Source organism: Mobula hypostoma, chromosome 1, assembly GCF_963921235.1.
Source record: "Mobula hypostoma chromosome 1, sMobHyp1.1, whole genome shotgun sequence".
NCBI classification, from domain to species: Eukaryota; Metazoa; Chordata; class Chondrichthyes; order Myliobatiformes; family Myliobatidae; genus Mobula; species Mobula hypostoma.
In genome coordinates, this window is record NC_086097.1 from 101129464 (window position 1) to 101151051 (window position 21588).

Sequence of the window (21588 nt, forward strand, 5' to 3'; positions counted from 1 at the left end):
CTTAGAGTCCACACTCATCAATGGAGACGGAGAACCAAAATTTTGAGCAGGAACTGCGGCCACTTACTGATGAATTAATCCAGAAAAGATTGGAAGACTTACAAGTTGGGGAAGACGAAGGAAGCTGTCTAGGCCAACAGAAAACCGAGAGCCCAGAGAAGGGAGTTTGATTACATTTCCGAGGAGGTGAAGCAATCGAGGACAGATCTTGGAAAAGGGAAGCAGATGCTTGAAGGGAACCTGAAGATGACCATCGACAGTTTAAATGAAGTGGAAAAACTGAAAGTTGACCTGGAAAAAGTCATCAGGAAGAAAAAGCTAGAGATAAGTTCAGTGGACACTAAACTGGAGGCTGAACATTCTTTAACTGCTGCTTTTCAGGTCGGCATGGAAGAAGCTGGTGGAGTAACTATGTCTCAGATTGAGACGGCCAAGAAGCGTGAGTCAGAACTGCTGAGACTGTGACGAGAGGTGGAGGAGTCCAAGAAGAAGCTGACGTCTCGATTACAGGAGGCTGAAGAGGCTGTAGAAGCAGTCCAGGCCAAGTGCTTCAGTTTGGAGAAAATCAAACAGCAGCTACCAATTGAGGAAATGAGGAAAAATACGGATTCGAAGGATGATGTGCTGGATGTGTGGTACATGCTGCCTTTCACTAACTTCCCCTTGATTGAGGAAGAGACTTTTGGCCCTTCTCCCACTGAGTGAGGTGCAGTGGGGAGGACTAGCTGTGGGCAGCCTGGGTTACAGCAGGACCCTGAAGGAAAAGAAGGGGGCTCCCGGACACGGGAAAGGGGGCTCCGAGTTACAGTGGGGGCATGAGTGAGAGATTGAGAGAGGAGTTGGCAAGCAGACCCAAGGTATCCCCAGTTGCGTCCGAGCCTGAAGGGTTTAGGTGAGGGGGTACGGAGGTTTTGGAGGATTAGGAAACTCCCAGATAAGTTGGCCTATGTAGCGCCTGGGGAACAGGGTGTAAGGTCTACTGTTTGGGGAGCAATGTCACTGTTTGGGTTTTTGTATCTGCAGGAAGGGTTGGCGAGTTATTTAGAAGTCATGAGGACATGACTAAATTTGGTGGGGGGAGAGTGCAAGGGTTTCTTCTTTTATGTTACCGCTAAGGTGAATAAAATGGCTTCTCTGTACTGTTAACTGCTGAGACAGTGGTTCTCTATAGCAGTATGCTTGGATTATAATTAGTGATAATGGGACTTGTATTCATTTGTTAACCAATTGGGATAGATGTTATTCTTTCTGTCTGTGTGAAAGCTGTTAGTTGCGCGGGCTTTGGGGAGAAGGCGCAAGGAGGATGAAGCGAGAAGACGTGGCTTGAGGAGACAGTTGCCGGACCTGCTGGGCCTGGGCTCGGGGCGGGAGCCAGGCCTGGGCTCGGGGTGGCAGCCCAGGAGTCGACGACGAGCGCAGGAGGATCAGCGAAAGGGAATCCGTGAGCTCTAACATTTGTGCACTGGACATGTTTATGAGATTATTGGCGCCTTTCATTTGTTTTCTTTTTCTTTTGTTTCTCTACCAACCCCATACTTAAATATAAAATCTTAATCATTTAACCGCACCTTGTGGCCTGAATGTTATTTCGGGGTACTGATGTTACACAGGGGACACAACACGCAGCATCCACCCAAACAAGAATGCGAAGGTTTGGTCGGGGAGGGGGAGCCACCCCTGAGATCATGCCACTGGGCAAAGTGAGTCGTACATAGTACTTTGATTATAAACATACTTTGAATTTAAAAAAAGAAAAAGAATTCCAAGTTAATATGTTCCTGTTAGAGAGGAGGGCAAGCTGGCAGGATTGGGGAACCCTGGTTGATGTAGGATTTTGATGCTCTGGTCAGGAAAAGGTGAGAGACACTCATGTATCATCAGGTAGGATCAACTGATTCCCTAAGTAGTATAAAGGATGTAGGAGTACACAAGAGGGAAATCAGGAGGGCAAAAAGAGGATGTGAGACAGTTTTGGCAAATAAGATAAAGGAGGATTCTATTACATTTATCTATTCTATACCAACTGTCCACAACCAGAGCCTTTTGCAGTCTGAGGAAGAGCATATTTAAAGACTAAAAGCTTGAACCCAGCTTAAAGCTCAAGGTCTACTGGGCAGCGATGATCTCTGTCCCCTGTATGTTTAAGTAGCAAGGACTAGACACATCAAACCACTGGAAACACAAAATCGCAAAATCCTGCAAATCCATCAGCAGGTTTAAGTAAAACAATATTGTATGCTTTAATCACACCAACTGAGGGTCTAATTATACTTAATCAACCTCAATTGACCAGCCATGCCATTGGAAAATCCAACATCAGATTGTTAGCTCCCAAAAAGGGCAATACTCCAGGCTCTATCATGGGAAAAAGATTAGACCATAAGGCACAGGTGCAGAATTGGGCCATTTGGCCCACCAAGTCTGCTCCTCTATTCAATCATGGCTGATCCCTTTGTCCCCCTCCTCAGCCCCACTCCCCAGCCTTCTTCCTGTAACCTCTGAAGCTGTGTCCAATCAAGAACCTATCAAGCTCTGCCTTAAATACACCTAATGACCTGGTCTCCACAACTGCCCGTGGTATAAAATTATACAAATTCACACTCTCTGGCTCAAGAAATTTCTCCATATCTCCATTTTAAATGGATGCCCCCCTAACCTAAGACCTCTTGTCCTAAACCCCCACCATGAGAAACATCCTTTGCACATCTACTCTGTCTAAGCCTTTCAACATTCAAAAGGTTTCAAAGAGATTCCCCGTCTGTCTAGGTACCATATCCGATGCGGACTTTGGTGACCATGGTTTTCCATATAGATCCTTCATTTTTTTGGATGACTTCCATTTCCTCGATGTGTAGCCACCTGGCTATGCTTTTGATGTACATAAGCCGAGGTCTTCCTGCAGGTTTACTCCCCTCAATCTTTCCAGAGTATGAGTTTTTCTAGTTCATCTTTCCGCATGATGTGTCCTAGGAATCTGAGTTGTCTTTCTCTTATTGTTGGTATGAGTGATCGAACTGCTTGGGCTCTTCTGAGAACTTCTTCATTTGATGTGTGTGTGGTCCATGATATTTTTAACATTCTCCTGTAGAACCATAATTCAGCTGCTTCTAGTCTCTTTTCCATTGCTGTGGAAATGATCCAGCACTCACTTCCATAAGTCAGGATAGAATAAATGTAGCACTGCAGTATTCTGTTTTTAGTGTACATGCTCATCTTTCTGTCTGTTAATATGGTCTTCATTTTTTGGAAAGCTTCTTTCGCCATTGCTATTCTGTATTTGATATCTGTGTCACACCTGCCATTACTTGTTATTAGGCTGCCAAGATATCTGAATTTGTTGACTTGTTTGATGTTTGTATTTCTGATCTTGATCACACATTGTGGGATGTTTGTCTTTCTGGAGATGACCATGCTTTCTGTCTTCTTGGTGTTGATTGAGAGGCCTCTACGATTACTTTCTGCCGCCACTATAGTGAGTAGTTCTTGAAGTTTTGTTTCTGAGTCAGCTATTAGTACAATGTCATCAGCATATCTGATGTTATTTATATTATGGCCTCCAATTGTGAATCCTATGTCTTTGATACTTCTCAAGATATTTTCACTATACAGGTTGAATAAGTCTGGCGAAAAGACACAACCTTGCCTGACTCCTCTCATGATATTCACATACTCACTCACTTCTCCTTCTATTCTGATTGATGCTGCCTGATTCCAGTATAAGTTTCTTAAAAAACGTATATCTTTCCCATCTATGTCAAGATCTTGAAGCATTTCCAGAAGATCTTGCTGTCTGACAGTGTCAAAAGCTTTTGTATAGTCAATGAAACATAGGTAGACGTCCGTAGCATGAAAGTTGCATTTCTGGTTCCAGTGTTTTCCACAAAGCTGCATTGTTCCCCCTCTTCATTCTAAGTTCCAGTGAGTACTGACACAAAGCCATCAAATGTTCCTCCTATGGTAACCCTTTCATTCCCAGAATTATCCTTGTAAACCTCCTCTGAAACCTCTCCAATGCCAGCACAGCTTTTCTTAGATGAGAAGCCCAAAACAGTTCACAATACTCAAGGTGAGGCCTCATCAGTGCCGTATAAAGTCTCAGCATCACATCCTTGCTCTTGCATTCTAGCCCTCTTGAAATGAATGCTAAAATTACATTTGCCTTCCTCACCACTGACTCGACCTGCAAGGTGTTCTGCACAAGGATTCCCAAGTCCCTTGGCATCTCAGATTTTTGGATTTTCTCCCCATTTAGAAAATAGTCTGCACATTTATTTCCACTACCAAAGTGCATGACCATGCATTTTCCAACATTGTATTTCATTTACCACTTTCTTGCCCATTCTCCTAAACTGTCCCAGTCTTTCTGCAGCCTACCTGTTTCCTCAACACACCCTGCCCCTCCACCAGATTACCAGGAGAACAGAGGAAAAAAATTCTTAGGGCCTTTGTACAAACTTATATCTCCACTAACTCATAAGAATTCTTAGCCCACAAATGGACAAAATGGAGCACTATTTAGGATGTAACTGATAACCAAGTCCTTACATCAGAAACCTAGCAAAAGCAGCCGGGGTGAGGGGAGGGGGGTGGGCAGTCCAGATTCCATCTCATGACGCCTCCTTCCTACCCATATTGACCTCATCAGTCATCTTAGAACCCACAGAATTGGAAACATGACTCCAGGGTCTGTGCAAGAAGCTTCTAGCTTCATTTCTAACACCTGAGGACATATTCCATCCTGATTGTGTGACTTTCTCACTTCTATTGAAAATTGAAAATATAAATCTGTCAGTTTGGATTGACTCTTGAAACTGAATGTGGCTGGAAGTTTTCTGAATAAAGTACATAAAGGACCCATGGAGCATCTTAACATGAATAACTGAACTTATTGAAAAGCTGGCTTAATTCATTAAGAGTGGCCCGGAAGGGGCGGACCCGAGTCTGTCCATTCAGGAGCCAGTGTTGGAACAATTTTCATCTGGCCGTCCACAGCCGTTCCAATATGCGTGGCCCTAAGCTAACATCACCTGATTGAGTCTTTGAAGAACGCAAGCCTCCACATGATGTCAACGAACATAGCGAATGGTGTCAATACTGGCACACCAACATACCTCCCTGTGGAGATCTGATTGTTGACATCACCTCGCTCCTTCCGGGCTTTACTGCAGCCACCAGAAAAAGAAAACTGGACAGCTGCAAATAGACCTAGAAGTCAACAAGCCAAAACAGCACAATCATTACACCGATGGGATGCCCGTCAAACCCCAGCTTGCCCCTGTGGTGCCCCAACCCAGGACATTCTCTACCTGGTCCAAACATGCCCTCTCACCAAGGTCCGAGACAACTTTGCCACGGTCCATCCAGCTGGATGAGTGGCTTGACAAACACCAATGAGAGGTGTGAAGAAAAAAAACACCTGCCATACAAAACTACAACAACTGAAATTATTAAAATCCACTGCACACACTGGCCAATAAAGAACTCTTCACATTCAAAGATTAAAGTAAAATTTATTATCAGAGAACATACATGTCACCACATACAGCCCTAAGATTCTTCTTCTGTGGGCATACTTAGTAAATCTATAGAACAGTAACCGTAAACAGGATCTGTAAACATCAGGAACTGTAAACAAACTGTTCAAATGCAGGTAATGATTAAATAGCAATAAATAATGAACATGAAATAACAAGATAAGAGTGCAGTTATCCCCTTTTGTTCAAGAGCCTGATGGTTGAAGGTTAGTAACTTTCTTGAACCTGGTGGTGTGAGTCGTGAGACACCTGTAACTTCTACCTGATGGCAGCAGTGAAAAAAGAGCATTGTCTGGGTGGTGAGGATCTTTAATGATGGATACTGCTTTTCAACAGCAATATTTCAAATACCTGTGCTCAATGGTTGGGAGGGTTTTACCCATGATGTACTGGGCCAAACCCACTACCTTTTGTAGGATTTTTCACTCAAAGACATTGGTGTTCCCGTACCAGGCTGTACTGCAGCCAGTCAGCACACTTTCCACAACTTCAACATCTTTAGAAGTTTACCAAGGTTTCTGATGTCATGCCGAATCTCTGCAGACTCCTGAGGAAGTAGAGGTGCTGTTGTTCCCAGTACTAATTATAATCATGTTGGTTATGGTATATCAAGTGCTCATCCAGCATCAAAATTTGAAATATACACACTGCTTAGATACAATTACTTTTTCAAGGCCTATGTTATTATTATCCAACAGACTTTCTATGAAGTATTATTATTCTATTGGATAATAGTACTTTATGATACCAATATGTTCCCCAGTGAATAGACATCTTTGATCAGTAGAACTTATTTAAGAATGTACTGTTATCTGATCAATGCCCAACGTATCAAGCTCCAAAATGACCCCTCCCCCAATATTTTTGAGTATTTTATTAATTTCACCTTTAACATTTGTCTATATTGACCAATCTATCAAATTTATCCAAAAGTTTATGCTCTTAATTAAAATATCTTGACTTTTTTTTAAACAATTACATTCTGTATACAAGATATATAATTATGAATGTACCATTACTATCTTTGTCAGGCAATAAATAAACAAGATTAAAATAATAACACTCACTATATTTAAGAAAGGCATTTAGATAATATGTACTCAATCCAGAACATGGTCATAAAAACTTGCTCTGTATACAAGCAATATTGAGCTAGTTAGCAATAATCATATACAGATACAGAATATCAAATTAGAATTTGAACTTTAACCTTTGTTTCCCACTTGCAGGGGATTAGATACAATTGGGTTTACCAAAGCAGAAGAGAAAGGCACGAGCTACTTAACAAATTACATTATGAAAGTTGAAACCTGAAAAGACTAGACTTTGAGCTTATCAAAATATTTCTAAACTCTTTAAATCCAGACCCTAACTCCTGTTCATTTCTGTACGGCAAGAAGTCTTAACTAGCAGGCAATCTTACGTTGTTTTCAGGATTGTCCTGATAGTGTAACAACTGCATTATGTATGCAGATCTATTTAAATCATAAGGAAATTTACTCTTCAGAGAGCAGCAGGACACATACATATAGAAGGCCGTCGGGGGAAAGAATTTGGCTAATTAAACCATAACTTCCCGATGAGCACAGATCTATCTTTAGTGCTATTCCCTCCTCACTTTTACTTCATTACATCTAACCAAATTTGATTGGCTTACAACTTTGAACATTCACTTCGTAATTTCAGTACGCATGCTATGGCAAAAAATCTGGAATTCTTCCATATTCCACTGTAAGCTTGCACATTTCTTTTGATAATAAACAATTTAAAGATCTCAAATTTCTAATAGTATCAAATCCAAAGTCTTGTGGAACACAAGCAAGAAGGCAAAATGCAGAGCACAAGAACTGAGTATTGATTTTAATAAATTTAGTGAAAGCAGGCAGCAGAATGTTAACTCATTAAAACTAGTGCAAAACAATCACAAACATGTCATTTGCTTTACAGCCAAATGCTATGACTGCTGCAGCCTCAAGGGTATCAAATGGCTGAAGCTGAACAAAATAATTTAAGGCACCAACATTAGTGCTGCATTAGAGAATCCCAGAAAAGTTACAACACAGGAGGGTATTCAGCATGTCTTGTTTATGACAGTCAGGGAAGTAGTCTTTAGCTTAACTGCCATCCAGCACCTGCAGGTCCTGGTTCATCAAGCCCACGTCCAATATTGTTTAAACATGATGAGGTTTTTGCTTCTAATATCCTTGCTGGAAGTATGTTCCAGACACTTCACTACCTCTGGGGTGGAAACACGTTTCCTCATCTTCCAGTACAATAACAACATGAATAGGCAGGGTTAGGAGGGATATACATCACATGCAGGCAGACAGGAGTAGTTTAAATTAGCATTGTGTTTGTAGACATTGTGGGATGAAGAACCCGTTTCTGCACTGCAATCTTTGTGTTCCCTAAACTCTGATTACTCAAATTCTCTGCCCCTTGGTTCCTAAACTCTCTGCCAAAAGAAACAGATACTTCCTATTTATTCTTCCTCAGCTCCTCAATCAGGTCTCTTCTCAGCCTTCTAAATCTAACAATAATTCCTATGTACTGTATTAAACAATAGAACAGTAGTGCAGAAAAGGCTCTTTGACCCACAATTCTGTCCTGAACGAACAGGAGGGGGGAGAAGATGGGGCGCGACAACAGCACACACGGCCACTTCGATGATGAATATCTGTAATCTGTCAAGTAGGGGACCGTGCACAATCCTGATTTGATGGAGACAGACATGAGAGCACAGCAGAACATCTGGAAAACTTCTGAAATATCTGCTTTGCTACCGCTGCTGCTGTGTGGTAACCGGAATCTCTGGAGCTGAAGGCCTCGAAATCCTCGGCTTTGCGTGTTTCAGTGGCTGGGGAGAGGTCGAAGGCGCTCAGCAGAGGATGGCGCTCAGGAGGCTGTATCGGAGAGGCTGCTCAAAAGCTCGGAGTTTTCGGACGCATGGACTCAGGGTCAGCTGCTTCCAAGTTATCGGCAAGTTGACGGTGCCTGGAGGTTTAGATTATGAAGACACGTAGTCCTCTTTTATTGTCATTTAGTAATGCATGATTTAAGAAATGATACAATATTTCCTCCGGTGTGCTATCACAAAACACAGGACAGACCAAGACTGAAAAAACTGACAAAACCACATAATTATAACATATAGTTACAACAGTGCAACAATACCATAACTTGATGAAGAAGTCCATGAGCACAGTAAAGTTCAAAGTCTCTCAAATGTCCCACATCTCACGCAGACAGGAGAAGGAAGAACTCTCCCTGCCATGCCGACCACGGTCCGACTCTGGGTCATCCAAAAACTTCGAGCTCTGATCAGCTCTCCAACACCAAGTACTGAGCGCCGTCTCTGTCTGAACGATTCAACCTCAACCTCGGTTGCCACCAGCAAGCAAAGCCGTGGATTTTGAGGCCTACCCTCCGAAAGATTCCTGACCACGCAGTAACGACAGCAACGAACAAGCGTTTCAGAAATTTCTCCAGATGTTCCTCTGTGCTTTCACATCCATTTTCCATCAAATCAGAATTGTCCACGGCCCCTATTTAACAGATACAATATAATTTTCACCGGAGAGCTGCGCAAGCGCACGGTGCGCTGCCTCTCTCCTCCTGCCTTCCTTCTCAATTTATGGCAGGGAGTTTCTCCCTTTTGCCGCATGCTATCGGGGACTTGGGAGTCGATCGACTCGGGACTTTGAGACTATTTTGTTTTACTGTGCCTATGGTCTGTTCTTTATCAAATTATGGTATTGCTTTGCACTGCTGTAACTATATGTTATAATTATGTGGTTTTGTCAGTGTTATTCTTTGGTCTGTACTGTTTTCTGTGATATCACTCCGGAGAAACATTGTATCATTTCTTAATGCATGTATGCATTTCTAAATGACAATAAAAGAGGACTGAGTGTTCTCATAATCTAAACTAGCAATTAAAACACCTAGCCAAGCTAATCCTTTTTGCCTATACAATTCCCTCATTCTCTGTGCAATCATGATCCTCTCAAACACCTGTCATATTTGCCCCTTTTGGCAGTATATTCCAGACACCCACCAATCTGTAAAAAAAAAATTCCTCCACACATCCTTCCTTTGAACTTACCCCCACCCCTTACCCCCTTAAATGCATGCTCCCTAGTATTACAACTTTCAAACTTGGGAAAAAGATACTGTTTGCAAACTCTATTTGTGCCTCTCATAATCTTATAGAACTGTTATTAGTTCTCTGCTCAGCATCTGCCACTACTGAGAAAATAACCCAACTTTGTCTAATCACTCCTCATACCACCTGCCCTTTGATCCAAACAGCATCCCAGTAAACTTCTTCTGCACCTTCTAGAAGGCTTTCAAATCCTCCTTATATTGACAGAGCTATAATGCTCCAGATGCAGCCTCACTAGTATTTTATAAAGCTGCAACATAACAAGAATGACTAATCAAGGCCAAAAAGTTCTATTTTAACTTCATCAATTCACAGGACTTGTTTCCAAAATGCATCAGGCTTGTTTAGATGTTCCTTTGAATCTTCTGAATAGTACTTTTTGGCCGCAATGAGCAAAGGTACGTTTGGAGGGAAAAAAGGGTGCAGAATTTCATGAAAAGAACCCCTCTCCAACTGTTAAGTACGGGGGTGGATCGATCATGCTTTGGGCTTGTGTTGCAGCCAGTGGCACGGGGAACATTTCACTGGTAGAGGGAAGAATGAATTCAATTAAATACCAGCAAATTCTGGAAGCAAACATCACACCGTCTGTAAAAAAAGCCGAAGATGAAAAGAGGACGGCTTCTACAACAGGATAATGAACCTAAACACACCTCAAAATCCACAATGGACTACCTCAAGAGGCACAGGCTGAAGGTTTTGCCATGGCCCTGACAGCCCCCTGACCTAAGCATCATTGAGAATCTGCGGATAGACCTCAAAAGAGCAGTGCATGCAAGACGGCCCAAGAATCTCACAGAACTAGAAGCCTTTTGCAAAGAAGAATGGGCGAAAATCCCCCAAACAAGAATTGAAAGGCTCTTAGCTGGCTACAGAAAGTGTTTACAAGCTGTGATACTTGCCAAAAGGGGTGTTACTAAATGCAGGGTGCCCAAACTTTTGCTTCGGGCCCTTTTCCGTTTTTGTTATTTTGAAACTGTAACAGATGGAAATAAAAAAGTTTTCTTGCTTAAAATATTAAAGAAATGTGTCATCTTTAGCTTTATGCCTTTTGGAAATCAGTTCATCTTTTACTCGCTTAGCTATTCACAGTAACAGAAATTTTGACCAGGGGTGCCCAAACTTTTGCATGCCACTGTATACACGCATATATTGTGTACCCTGGATTCCGGTTAAATGGGACATGTTGAGACCGGTATATTTTGGCCCAATTAAGCAGCTGCTCTAAATAGCTAAAGTTTCATCAAAATTATACAAAAGACAAACTACTTTTTAAACTGAATAATAAATTGTATTTAAATGAAATACAGAGCAAATCAGAACACCATTAATATCACCACAGTACTACAAAACATTAGTTCCAAATAGCTATTGACAGAGGAATTACATCCGGTGTACACAGCTGTGATATTTTGATTTACTGTAAAGGCACAATCAGCACAGACATCTAGTACAGTTAATGCTTTTTGAGTTGGTATCCATCGGCCCAAAGGGATAACATAGCACAAGCACATGTAACTGCTACTATTTAAAAACTGCTTGCTCCAAGCAAAGTGTACTGTCTAACTGCCACACAAATGCACACAGTTGACTCTAGTTAGAAACTGTTCAGCAACTGTCTCCTGTCGCAATTAAGCAGAGTGCCCCAAATACATGAAGCTAACCCTACCTATCTTCTCAATTAGTCCTTGTTCTTTAAGATTAGTACAGGTCGACCTTCATGAATCCGGCACCATTGGGACCTGAGGAGTGCCGGATTAGTGAAAATGCTGAATAACAGAAGGATCACATTAAGCATAATCAGTGCCAGATTATCGAAGGAACTAGATTACAGGTAGTCGGATTAGTGAAGGTTGACTGTATTGTTAAAATCAGCTTTTGTTCTTTAACAAACAGTGAAGGTCCCAGGAGAACTCCAACAGATTCCTCCCAAACACCACCGATTACAGATAATAGTGGCCAGAGGACCTAGGGTAACAGAGGAACTGAAGAAAATTCGCATCAGGCACAAAATGGTGTTGGGTAAACTAATGGGACTGAAGGTTGATAAATCCCCAGGGCCTGATGGTCTGCATCCCAGGGTACTTAAGAAGGTGGCTCTAGAAATCGTGGATGCATTGGTAATCGTTTTCCAATGTTCTATAGATTCAAGATCAGTTCCTGCGGATTGGAGGGTAGCTAATGTTATCCCACTTTTTAAGAAAGGAGGGAGAGAGAAAACAGGCAATTATAGACCAGTTAGTCTGACATCAGTGGTGGGGAAGATGCTGGAATCAATTATAAAAGATGTAATAGCGGCATATTTGGATAGCAGTGGCAGGATAGTTCCAAGTCAGCATGGATTTACGAAGAGGAATCTTCTGAAATTTTTAGAACGTAACTATGAAAATGGACATGGGAAAGCCAGTGGATGTAGTGTACCTGGAATTTCAGAAAGCCTTTGATAAGGTTCCACATAGAAGGTTAGTGTGCAAAATTAGAGCAAATGGTATTGGGGGTAGGGTACTGACATGGATAGAAAATTTGTTGGCAGACAGGAAACAAAAAGTAGGGATTAATGGGTCCTTTTCAGAATGGCAGGCAGTGACTAGTGGGGTACCGCAAGGCTCGGTGCTGGGACCTCAGCTATTTACAATATACATTAATGATTTAGATGAAGGGATTAAAAGTAACATTAGCAAATTTGCAGATGACACAAAGCTGGGTGGCAGTGTGAAATGTGAGGAGGATGATACGAGAATGCAGGGTGACTTGGACAGGTTGGGTGAGTGGGCAGATGCAGCTTAATGTGGATAAATGTGAGGTTATCCACTTTGGTGGCAAGAACAGGAAGGCAGCTTACTATCTAAATGGTGTCAAGTTAGGAAAAGGGGAAGTACAACGAGATCTAGGTGTCCTTGTTCATCAGTCACTGAAAGTAAGCATGCATGTACAGCAGGCAGTGAAAAAAGCTAATGGCATGCTGGCCTTCATAACAAGGGGAATTGAGTATAGGAGCAAAGAGGTCCTTCTGCAGTTGTACAGGGCCCTGGTGAGACCACACCTGGAATATTGTGTACAGTTTTTGTCTCCAAATTTGAGGAAGGACATTCTAGCTATTGAGGGAGTGCAGCGTAGGTTCACGAGGTTAATTCCTGGGATGGCGGACCTGTCATATGTTGAAAGATTGGAGCGACTGGGCTTGTATACACTGGAATTTAGAAGGATGAGAGGGGCTCTGATTGAAACATATAAGATTATTAAGGGATTGGACACGGTAGAGGCAGGAAACATGTTCTCAATGTTGGGGGAGTCCAGAACCAGAGGCTACAGTTTAAGAATAAGGAGTAGACAATTTAGAACGGAGTTGAGGAAAAACTTTTTCACACAGAGGGTTGTGGATCTGTGGAATGCTCTGCCTCAGAAGGCAGTGGAGGCCAATTCTCTGGATTCTTTCAAAAAAGAGTTAGATAGAGCTCTTAAAGATAGCAGAGTGAAGGAATATGGGGAGAAGGCCAGAAAAAGGTACTGATTGTGGATGATCAGCCATAATCACAGTGAATGATGGTGCTGGCTCAAAGGGCTGAATGGCCTACTCCTGCACCTATTGTCTATTATCTCCAGCCAGAATAAATCCCATTGACCAATATCCTCTCTCTTCTATGGCAAAGTCACTGTGGATCCAATGTATCTTTAACTTCTGGATGAGCCTTACTAAAACCCATGTAGACAATACTCACATCTCTATCCTCACCTCTTTTTGGAAACACTTCATCAAATTTGAGTTCTTTATGATCAGTCTATAGATTTGTGGCAGAGAATATATTGACTGGTTACATCACAGCCTGATATGAAACCACCAATGCCCTTAAATGGAAAATTGTACAAAAAGTAGTGAATATAGAGCAGTCTGTCACAAGTAAAGCCCTCCCCACCATTGAGCACATCTACATGAAGCATTGTTGCAGGAAAGCAGCATTATCAGGAACCTCCACCATCCAGGCTATGATCGCTTCTCGCTGCTGCCTTCAGGAAGAAGGAACAAGAGCCCTAGGACTCTCACCATCAGGATCAGGAACAGTTTAGCCCTCAAACATCAGGCTCCTAAGCCAGAGGGGATAACTTCATTCAACTTCACTTGCCCCATCACTGAACTGTTCCCACAACCTATGGACTCACTTTCAAGGATTCATCATCTCATGTTCGTGCTATTTATTGCATTTTTTCTTTCTTTTTTATTTGCACAGTTTGTCTTTTGCACACTGGTTGTCTGCCCTGTTGGCATGAACTTTCATTGATTCTCTTCTGGTTACTGGATTTATTGAATCTGCCCACAAGAAAATGAATCTCAGAGCTGTATATGGTAACATATATGTACCTAACTTTGATCATATAGAAAATTAAGGCCTAATTAGGGACGGTCAACATGCCTTTGTGCAGGGCAATCAATACTTGCCTCACACAAAGCCATGCTGCCTGTCCTTAATTAGACCATGATTTTATAAACTTACAAATCTAATCCCTAAAAAATCCCTTCCAATAGTTTCTTTATCATGGATATGGGACTCTATAATTATAATATAATTTCTGGGATTAACCTCATTTCCTTTCTTGTATAATGGAACAATATTAGCTACTCAGTAGTCTTCCAGGGCCTTAAGTGTGGCCAAAGACCCAAGAGATCTTTGTCAGGGCCCCAGCAATCTCATATCTTGCCTATCTCAAAAACTTGGGGTATATCCCATCAGACCTTGGGGCTTACCCATCATAATGTTCAGCAACCAAGCGAAGTCCTAGCATATAAGTGCACTTCACATTGATTTCCCTATCCTCTATTTGGTAAATACCAATGCAAAGTATTCATGTAGGACCTCTTCCATATCCTCCACTTCAAAGCATACATTCCCTTCTTGGTCCTTGAGTGTTCCTACCTTCTTCTTAGTTATTCTCTTACTTTTGATGCATGTATAGAATGCCTCAGAATTTCTTTGATCCTACTTGCCAAAGACTTTTCATGGCCTCTCTTGCTCTCCTAGTTTCTTTCAAGTGTTTTTCCAGTTTATAGTCTACCATTTCTACCTTTATAATCCTCAAGGGTTCTATTTGATTTTAGCTTCCTAAGCCTTATGTACTTTTCTTCTTGACTAAATTCACCACCTCTTTCAATATACAAGGTTCCCTCACCTTGCCATCCTTTTCCCCGCCTTCTTACTAAAACAAACCTATCCTGGGCTCTGTGCAGTTGGTCTTTAAACACCATCCACCCAACAGATGTGGACTCGACCAAAAGTAGCTGTTATTAATTAACTCTCCTTAGTTCCTACCCAATACTCTGTTCAAGATCCACACGTACCTTATCCATAGCTATCTTAACACTTAAGGAGTTCTGGTCACTGTTCCCTAATGTTCTCCCATTGATAGGTCAGGCTCATTTCCCAATATCAGGTCCAATATACACCCTGCCAGATACGCCTAACAAATTCCAGCCCATCTAAACCCCTTACACTAAGGTGGTCCCGGTTTATTTTGGAGAAGTTGAAGTCCCCTGTGACAACAACCCTGTTGGGTTTACAGCAATCCCTAATCTACTTGCATTTTATGTCCTAACAGCTATTAAGGGACCTCTGGAATTATTGGGAAATCGCGCCAGATTGATTGCACCTTTCTTATTGTTGAGTTTTATGGAAGGTGAGCCCTCTATTATGACCCCTCAGTGAAGCTATGATTTCGTCCCTGATTAAAAGTGCCATTTCAGCTCTCTTTTTTAAGCTCCTTCTGGTCACAATTACACCGATCACAGTTTACTTCCTGCCACCAAAGATTTTGGATCCAATTTGCCACTCTCCCTTAGATCCAATACCCATTCATTTTTTTTTTTTGATCTGTCTGGCATGCAGGGCCTTGGAGAAATCCAAGACTTCAGCAAACACTACCTCACTGAATTCTCTGAAGAGGGTCAATCACATCAGTCAGACACAACCTTCCCTGAACTGATTGTTGCTGATCAATCTGTACCTCTCCTGTTAATCCTGTCCTTTAGAGCAGAGTCTACTAGTTTAACCTACAAAGGAGTGTACTTGCATTGATAGTCCTTCCTCCTTTTTTAAACTAATGTTCAACACCAGCAGTGCTCCAGTCCTCTGGCACTACTCCTACAAGCAGAGGTTTGAGCCTCTCCAAGGTCCTCCCTTTCTTCTTTTAACAGGATCTGATCTGATCCACAGTCAGGGATGCAAATCCGCATTAATGTACTCAGTTAAGGTTAACCCAACCAATACTTCAAAAATTCCAGAAATTTTGCATACAATCCTTGTATAAATCATGCTGCTCAATCTAGGCACAATCAGGCATAATCTAGAACATGGAAAACTTGATTCCAGCAAACAAAATTCAAGTTATGCAATTAGTTATGTGAAAATTTAACATACTTCAGATACATTAATATGGATTATAGGAACTCTTTTGAAGTCAGAAAAGACCCACTCAAGCAGAAACAGATTCATTAAAAACCACACAGCAGGTTATTCTTCAATACAGGAACATAGGAAAAGGATTAAGCCATTGTGCCCCTTGAGACTGTTCCTCTGTTCAATAAAATCAGAGGCAATCCAATACCTCGAAACTGCATTCCAATTATTCCTATGTACCTGATCCCTTTATGTGGTGAGAGAAGGGGAAAGATGGGCAGAATGGCCACCATGGTAAATTGGGGTGACACGCAAGGCAAAGGGGAGCAATGCAGTTTTGGTTGAGGAGAAAGTGAATTGAGGCACAGACAAGAAGATAACAAGTGGGAGGAAGGTGGATGAGGGAGATGGCAGCAGTTGGATCCACTGGCACACTGTTCCAGAAACTAGGGTCAATCCTGGGAGTGCAAGTTCTCCCCTTAACTGCTCCGGCTGTCCTGGCTTCCAACCACATTCCAAAGTCAGGTAGGGTGGTAGGCGGTAGGCCTGGGAAAAGTGCCCTCCTGTGTGAGCGAAGGGTAGAATCTGGAGGGAGTGGATGGGAATGTGGGGAGAATAAAGTGGGAGTGGTGTACGATTGGTGTAATCAGAGAAACATCACCTGGGGTGGGTCTGACAGTAATGACGTCGTGGACCTGGAGGGCTCCCTGCCCTGCCGGTCAGTGTGAGCTGTGAGACAGCGGCCTTGTCTAATTTGGTTGGGGAACGTTAGATGACCCGTGGAGAGGCTGGGTTGGCAGAGGCGCTGGGCTGGGCGATGCAGTACGTACCCGGCGTGGCCGTGAGTCACCTCCGCTATGTTCACACTTCGGTGCTGACCAGGCTCAATGTCTGCCCCCCACCCCCTCTCTTTATTTCTCTCGGCCGCTCCTTCCGTCCATCTGCCAACGTGCCCGTGCGGCCGACCCAACTGTCCGGCTCCGGCTCCGGCTCCGGCTCCGGCTCTCGCTGCCCCGGTCCCGCTCCCGCTCCCGCTCCCGCTCCCGCTGTCACTCGCACAACAGCCAGCGGCGTGCGCCCCACCACGCGGGAGCCTGTCATTTCCCTCCACCAATCACATCCCTAGACTTCTCAATTGACCGCGAGACAGCCAATAAACGACAAAGCCTTCTTATTGGTTCGGAACTTCGGCCTAACAAGCAAACTCTACAGCTGATTGGCTCTAATTGGCCCTACGAATACTTGATTGGACAATCAAACCCGGTGTTTTCCATCCTCTTCACTGATTGGAAATCGGTGTAGCACGGTGAGTCATGATAAAACGTCGGCTCTTCCAGAGATGTTGCTTGACTTGAATCAGCATTTTGTGTATATGTCACTCAAGTTTTCCAGCATCTGCAGAATCTCTGTGTCTGAGATCACCGCTTCTTATTGGAATATTTATAAGGATAACGTAAGGCTGCTGCAGTTGGCTGGTTCTGGCGCCCGACGTGTGCAGGGCTAAGTAAACCACCAGCTTGTCGAAGCGCTGTTGGTGTTCAGGATGGATAAAGGGACATTGGGGGCCGTGCACTGGGGGCGGCTGGGTCTCAGGTTACGTCGGTTGGCAGGGTGGATGAATGCGGCTGTGGAGGTTCATTGGACTGTCGCATCCACAGCGCAGTGTGGGGAAAGAGCGTGTGCGGAGGCTGAGAACCACCGATGCGAGGATAGTCATAGAAACATAGAAAATAGGTGCAGGAGTAGGCCTTTCGGCCCTTCGAGCCTGCACCGCCATTCACTCGCTTCCTCCGCATAGTTATGGGAACTTGTGCCCCCTCATTGAGTGCTCCTTCCCGGAAAATGCCATGTTTCTACCTGACTTAACTTTCTTGGCATATCTGTCAGAGCCTAAGAGAGCAACTAAAATCAATTATAGACTACGGTTCCCACGACCATGGGTTCTCCTCCGACACTGCCTCGCGTTCCTTACTTTTAGTTTCTCTAGTTCTTTCATTTCTGTCCTGATGCCGTTTGGGTTTTTAAAGAGATTTAATATTTAAAGATTTGCTTTGTCACACGTGCATCGAAATTTAGAGTGAAATGCATTGTTTGTGTCAAATCAAATCAGCCAAGATTGTGCTTCCAGCGCCATCATGATATGCCCACAGTTCACTAATTGTTAGTTTTTAAAACTCCAAAACTTTAAACTAATTGAAAGGAAAAGACTGGAGTCCGAAATGTGAGTCTTAACTATCTTTTTATCCTTTAAACAAGGCGCGTGCGTATCACATGGTAGCATCATGACGTATGCAATTCAATTTTTACATATAATCCGTGATGAATTATTATGGCAGGTTCGGTAACTGAATTTATGACGGAGAAGGTGGATGAGCTACGACCTCAAATGCCAACGGCTATAGTACAGGCGAATGAACATTTGGGAAGAGAAATGGCGATTTCTTTTGTTCGCCCAACGGTAGGCAATAGCAAACCACCATTGCAATTTGCTAAGAAAACCATGGTCAAACTCACAAACTATATCACACAACAACAGCGTCAAGAGGATCGTAAAGACAACTCTGAAGATGTTTCGCAAACACCAGGAATTCTGCGGGAAACGTCGACTGTACCTCAAAGTTGCGTTCACCAGCAAATTTGATGTCTGAATATGTTTCGCTCGGTAGGGTTGATTCTGGCTACTGCTCATAAAATTAAAGTAACACAAAAGAAAATTATTGCCACTTGGAATGTAAGAACCCTATATCAAGCAGGAAGATTGGACAATGTGATAAATGAAATGGAAAGACTAAAGATTAACATCATGGGAATTAGCGAAGTTCGTTGGATAGGTGCTGGAACATTTCAGATTAGAAATAAGACACTAGTTTACTCTTGTGGAACATCCCAAACTAATAGAGTAGGAATTGTTATGGATGGAAAAACATGGCAAAAAGTGTTTTAGGACATTAGGCAATATCAAAAAGAATGCTCCTTGTTAGATTCAGAGGACAACCATTTGATTTAGCAATTATACGGGTATATGCACCAACAACAGATGGAACAAATGAAGATGTACAAACTTGGTAGATAAATTCTATGAAGAGCTTGAACAAGCAAAGAATGGATGCAAATCTCAAGATATTGTTATTGTCATGGGAGATCTAAATGCTAAAGTTGGACAAGGTGCTGATAGAAATACCATAGGAAAATTTGGACTAGGGGAAAGAAATGAAAGAGGTGAGAAATGGGTAGAATGGTGCAAGATGAATAATCAGGTCATTATGAATACCTACTTTAAAAACCATCCAAGACGCTTGTGGACCTGAAAAAGTCCAGGTGATAACACTAGAAATCAAATTGACTTTATTACTATAAACCAAAGATTTAGAAACTCAGTGACTCAATGCAAAACATATCCAAGTGCAGACTGTAATAGTGACCATAACCCAGTAGTATGTCTTGTAAAAGTAAAACTTTAAAAAACTAAAGAAGCAAAAACCTGAACAATCCCTTGACTACTTGCAATTAATTAAAGAAGAAAACTTAAGACAAAGATTTACAATTGAGGTAAGGAATAGATTTCAAAGTCTAGAAGTAGAATCAGTTGAAGATGATAGCAATCATGTAGAAATGAAATTTAACTCTCTAAAGGATGCCTTAGTAGAATCAGCAAAGTCAGTGATTCCTAAAAAAGAAAAAAAAAGCACAAAGAATAAATGGATGACGGATGAAATCAAAAATCTAATGGAAGAAAGCAAATGCTATAGAATATAAGTCCTTAGACAGAAAAGTTAAAAGCTTATGTCAAAAAGCCAAAGAATGGTTAAACCAGGAATGTGAGCAAATAGAAAGAATCCCTATTACTGATCCAAAAAGGTTACATCAACAAATCAAGAATATCACTGGTAAAAAGCTCCTCTGTTCTTCAGGTGGATGTTTGAAAGCAAAGGACGGTACCATTATCATGAAAAAAGATGAGATTATGAACACATGGACTGAGTATATTCAGAAATTGTTTGAAGACAATCAAGGAGAAAAACTAGAAATTTAAAAAAAATATTGAAGGTCCAAGTATTTTGAAATCTGAAGTTCGTAATGCAATAAATAAGATGAAGAAAGGAAAGGCAGCAGGTCCTGATGAATTAGTAATAGAACAAATTATTGCCCTTGAAGATAATGGGATTGAAAAACTTGCTGATTTAATCAATGACATTTATGAGAATGGAATAATACCAGAAGATATGAAAAGATCAGTATTTATCACTCTTCCTGGAGCAATAGAATGTGAATTACACAGGACCGTAAGTTTAATAAGTCATATCATTAAAAAGTAGGGTGCCGTGCACAATCCTGATTTGATGGAGACAGACGTGAGAAGCACGGAGAAACATCTGGTGAAACTTCTGAAATGCCTGTTTCACTGCTGCTGCTACTATGCGATCCAGAATCTCCAGAGGGGAAGGCCCCGAGTCCTCAGCTTTGCTTGTTGCTTGGCGGCCGGGGTGGGGTTGAAGTGCTCTGTGCTCAGTGTCGGAGGGCTGGTCGGAGGCTCGAAGTTTTCGGATGGACTCGAGAGTCGGCTGTGGTCGGGTGCTGCATCGGCAAGTTTGCAGCGCTGGAGGTTCATGGCAGGCAGAGTTTCTCCCTTCTACTGTCTGTGTGAGATGATGGGGCTATCGGGACTTTGAGACTTTTTTTTACCATGCTCATGGTCTGCTCTTTATCAAATTACGTTATTGCTTTGCACTGTTGTAACTATATGTTATAATTATGCGGTTTTTGTCAGTTTTAGTCTTGGTCTGTGTTGTGTTTTTGTGATATCATACTGGAGGAACATTGTATCATTTCTTAATGCATGCATTTCTGAGTGTCCTCATAATCTAATATAATCACCAAGATACTTCTAAGAATTTTGATGACGAGCTAAAAGTAAGATACAAGCTGAAATAGGTAAAGAACAATGTGGTTTTGTGAAAGACAAAGGTACAAGAAATGCAATATTGATGTTAAGGATACTATCAGAACGAGCTATTCAAGTGCAAAAAGATTTGTTTGTTTTATCGACTACACAAAAGCATTTGATAAAGTGAAGCACAATAAGTTATTTGAAATATTACAGAAAATTCTAGATCTAGATTTGAAAAACCTCTGCCTAATCAGAAATCTGTTCTGGGAACAAACTGCTGCTGTAAGAATAGGTGGAGAAGTGAGTCAGTTTACGAAAATCAAGAGAGGCATTAGACAAGGGTGTGTTTTTTCCCCTGATTTGTTTAATGTGTACAGTGAAACAATATCACAAAAAATAAGAGACATCTTGGGAATCAAAGTTGGCAGTGAAAACATCAATAATTTCAGATATGCAGATGACACTGTGTTAATTGCAAGTACGGAGGAAGAACTACAAATCTTAATTGATATAATTGTTGAAGAAAGTGCAAAAACGGGTCTATCTATCAATTGCAAAAAGACAATGTGTGGTGATATCCAAAAAGAAGGAGAATCCTATCTGCAGGCTGAGAAT

The 21588-nt window shown here is 42.0% G+C and overlaps 1 protein-coding gene across 4 annotated transcripts in view; it reads right to left on the bottom strand.

Annotated features, from left to right (window-relative positions):
* The window catches only part of LOC134349452 (uncharacterized), a 420820-nt gene extending 403668 nt beyond the window's left edge, over positions 1–17152 (bottom strand). For 2 of the 4 annotated variants that reach the window (XM_063053823.1, XM_063053798.1), the window contains exon 1: positions 16916–17152. The gene's annotated coding sequence lies outside the window, so the exon portion shown is untranslated. Of the gene's footprint in view, positions 1–5111; positions 5206–10601; positions 10676–16915 lie in introns of all 4 variants that reach the window. The other 2 variants (XM_063053832.1, XM_063053842.1) reach the window with 2 other exon arrangements.
* Positions 17153–21588: the final 4436 nt, after the last annotated feature.